This window comes from Antrostomus carolinensis, unplaced genomic scaffold (assembly GCF_000700745.2).
Source record: "Antrostomus carolinensis isolate BGI_N321 unplaced genomic scaffold, ASM70074v2 scaffold10408, whole genome shotgun sequence".
In the NCBI taxonomy this organism is placed as follows: domain Eukaryota; kingdom Metazoa; phylum Chordata; class Aves; order Caprimulgiformes; family Caprimulgidae; genus Antrostomus; species Antrostomus carolinensis.
The window spans coordinates 32,440-36,951 of record NW_010332297.1 but is presented as its reverse complement, the minus strand read 5'-3'; positions in this window follow the sequence as shown (position 1 = coordinate 36,951).

Sequence of the window (4,512 nt, the reverse complement as noted above, 5' to 3'; positions counted from 1 at the left end):
CCCTACAAATAAGGCATAGCGGCTCAAGTACTACATTAAACATAATCGAACGATGGGAAAGAAAACCACCATGAATTCTTTCCAGAAAAGTGCTTTATTAGGGAGGATAAAAAGCACTGTTCAGACAGTCTGAATAGGCACGGCCTTCTGCGCTGTCGGGCTCTTCAGGCTCAAAGTCATCCGGGCCTGGGGGCAACTGGTCAGTATCTTCATCAGAGGTGGAAGGGCGCGTGAGGATTATCCGAGGTATCTTCAGTAAGATGAGAAAGATGGCAGAGAAAAGAATCAGTTCAAGAGCCGGGAAGTGTTTAAAGGGGATATTTCAAAGGTACAGGGGAAGCAGGTGATGAGAAAAACATGCGAGATGTAACATCGCAAGGATTCCTGACAGGTGAACTGTTCTATGCCAAAAGTTGCATTGATAATTAAAACAATTGCCTTTTCCTCCCATTAGCTAATTAAAAAAACCCAAACCTTTCATAGGAAAAAAGAAAAAAAAAATAAACAATCTTTAAAAAATAAAGACAAGTAAATACGAAAAATATAAATCTACTTTCATTTAACTTCATTAAATTCATGCACCTGAAAGCAATAAAGGATTAATTAAGGACCATAAAGCATATAAATTATTGATCTTCGAAAAATTGCATATTTTGGCTTTTTTACTGACAGCATATATTTAAGAAAAATATTAAGTCAAAAAATCAATGTGTAAATTCATTAGTTAATAAATATACATACATGGATTTGATTCAGATCAAATTTTTTGGCCAAGAACTTTGTGTTCTTTGAGAACTATGTTGTAATGATTTAAAATTAATTTAAACACTGTAACTGAGAAGAGAGACGAATGTCAGGTTCTTTATGTATAGCCAAATAATGTATCAGCAACAGTTTGTATCAATGTATGGATTATTACAAATTTAATTCTTATGCACAAAGTAATCCTACTTTTTACTAATTTTGAAAAAAAGTTTAATATGTAATGAAAACATGTCAATGAAAACAAGTCAATATATCTATCAAGAAGGTAATATAATAACATGTAATAAATAAAATGTCTATCTTACTAGTAGTCTGAAAATTTTCAAGAAAGGTATTTATTTATCTTATTTATCAGCTACTTTGTTGCATTTTTTCATACTTTATAAGAATGTTTAATGTTCACACCACACAATTCAATTGTTTATATATTATTTCCTTGCTGTAGTTTATTTGATTTAGAAAGTGATACAAGCACATAGATGCTTTGTGGCAGTTCAGCTAGCCAGACACTAGGTTTCTGCATTGAAGTAAAATTAATTATTCCCCAGGCTCCACTGACTGACTGCATTAGTCCAGCACCTCCTTGGCTCACAGGCAGGCACACTGCGTGTAGATACCAAATTGCAGGTGTCAGTCTGGAGTTGAATCTCACTCTTGATAGCCGTAAACTAATTTTAAAACCAGGTATAAATTTAGTTACATTCCCTAGTGTATTGAACACCCAATTATCTCCCCAAATATCTCCCCCCACTCCCCCTCTTTTGCTTAGACTAATAGGGACACATTTCTGGAAGCTGTAAATAACCAATACAGATTCTAAGTGCTGGCCAAGCTAACAACTCCTGGGAAGATTTGCTCTTGTCACGCACACCTGACAGCATTTATAAGCTTTCCATGCACTGGATGTTTCTCTTGGCTCTGTTCATTGGTGAAAGATGTTTCTCTCTTAATGACAGCCAGCAGCCAGCTGCTTTGTGCTACAGCAAATGCACAGCCTATAAGTACAGGTGGGGCACGTGTTGAAATTCTGCCACCTCAAAAACCAGAGCGGAGGTCTATGCCCTATCTGAAGTTACCTGTAGAAATATCCAGGATGCAGCTTTGCATTTCATTGAACTGTCTGTTCAAAGCTCTGGGAAGACCTTTCTTTGTATATTGTGCCACTCAGAAATAGACACATGCACATTTCCCCAAGACCAAGCAGGTATTGCATTAGCAAGTATGAAGGAAGTCACCGGTACTTCTTTTTCCTTTTGAAGAATAGACCCCAGTAATTCTGAAAGTCAGTTACTGAAATACCCTTTGTCAGCACGGTTTCTACTCCCCAGCAAGGAATCAAATACATTTCTCTAAAAAACGCTCGTCTTCAAATGTTTCGTCACTTTTAGGACTTGTTCTTGCATACTACCTTTCAAATATCATGATGGGACTAGAACTTACAATTACAAAGAGAATTTAATTAATGAAATTGAAAATAGAAAAAAAAAAATACTAGCTGTTGATGAGGCATAACCCTAAAACTTGAAACTAATAGCATGAAGTTCTTGTGTGTTATTCCACTCCACCACCACTCCCAAACATATACACTCAGAGTTTTGATTTGGCACAAAGGCCCTTTGGAGACTTTTTTTTTCCAAGCACTCTGAAATACCCCTTATTTTAGAGACCATTATTCATTTTAATTATAAAAAAAAAAATAGTCTTTTTATTTCTTTTCTAATTAATTATCTAAACCTTAAAGTAACATAAATTTGAGACTGTAACAACATTGCTAGAAGAATAAATCCCACAGGATGTTCAACTCTGGCACAAATACTCTTTCACATTTCCCCCTGTGTTCAATACACTGCAAGCTGTAGTTAGGCTTTCACAACTTTCCCAAAAACTCATCTCATTTCCTTGATGACACATTCTCTCCTACGCCCACGGCCTGAAAGCCTGCACACCTCCAGCTCCCGAGCTGCGGCCAAGCCTCTGGAGAACACTCCCTCTCCGCCGGCAGCACAACTCTCCTACTGTCCTTGTTTCATTAGGATAGACCTAATTTTCTTCTTTGTAGCTAGAACATTGCTGTGTTTTGGTTTCAGTATGGGATTTGTTACGAAAATAATGTTGATAACATACTAATGTTTTCAATTGTCACTGGAAGATGAAGGACTTTCCAACCTCCCTGTGATTGGCTCATCTGCAGGTGTAAAGGACTGGGGTGGGGAGCATAGTAAATTAGCAAACCCAAATTGGCATTTGGATATGTCAATGGGGCATTTCATATCTTATAACATTATGTTCAGTATATTAATGAGGGTTGAGGGGAAAGCTCTTGGATTTTCTCAGATCACTCAGGCCTTCTCTTCCAGGATTACAGTTTTGGTTTCGGGACTGTCTCTGCTCTGGGATTGCTGGCTGGAGACAGGCTGGGCATCGGTCAGTGGGTGGTGAGCAATTGCACTGTGCATCACTCATTTGAATATTCCATTATTACTGTTATTATAATTATTATTTTAATTTAAATTTTATTTCAATTTTTAAATTGTTTTTATCTCAACCCCCAAGTTTTCTCACTTTTACCCTTCTGATTCTCTCCCCCATCCCATTGTGAGAGGGTGAGTGAGCAGCTATTTGGTTTTTGGCTGCCAGATAGGCTAAACCTACCACATCTACCAACACCCCCCAGTTAGGGTCCCCGTTAGACAACCGCCTGCCCACCATTTCTTGCTCGTCCCACATTTCTGCAGTAATTGTATCAACCGCCTCCATGAAAAAATTGGTGTTGGGGGAAGTCATTCATCTAATCTTTCATGCTGCTGCAGATAAAGAGGAACCAGCACCAAATGACCAATCAACTTTCTACAGCAGAGGCTGAACAGCATCCAAGCCCAGAAGTGCTGCAAAGGCTGTAAACCTGCGCTCTCAAGAGGAGAGCAGGCTCAGCTCTGATCTACAGCAATCCCTTTGTATCCTCTCCAGGCAGATGAAAGCTCACATATACACCCACACTGATTCAGAGACTACTGCTGAGTTTCTCTAACAAATAAAATTTTCTGGTCCAAGTGCAGCTATGTCCTCTGTCCCTCTGCTTTCTGTACATCTCCCTGCCCACTCTCCCTCTGAAACCCCATGCAGATCCATATTGCTGCTGTCCCCAAGCCCACTACTGCCCCTTCCACTGTGGCAGATCATTCTGCTCTGCACCCACCTCCTCAATGGGTTGTAGAGGAGCCCAAATTTTCTCACAGGTGAATTATAGGTACCAATGACACAACAATCTTGGTTGTGGACTGTGCCACCTACACAACTGCAAATTGAGAGCAAACCCAATTAAGTAACAGAGTATGAAATTTTCCACAATCTAATTCAGTTACAAGATACTCAGGCTTCTACTTTCACTCTCCTAGGAAAATCACAATCTAAACTTCCTTTCCAATTCCAGTTTTTGGTGTTTGTTTGGTTGGTTGGATTTTGTTTTTCTTTTTTTAAAAAAAAAGTAATAAAACTCAACAACTCTAAACTTGCATTATCTTTTGTTCCACCCTTTTCTCAAACCCAGTGCTTCTCTTCCCAGAATCCCAGGGTGGTTTTACTCTTGCTTTCAGATTTCCACACTTTTCTTCATGTACTGCAGCTTCTCCCTATTAAATAGGCAAGTTTTGCTCTTGGAGCTTTTCTTTAATTCATATTTGAGTGTACATTTCCTGGTGCATCACGACTGAGGGAAGACAGGAGAACAGATTTCATATGCGAAAAAAA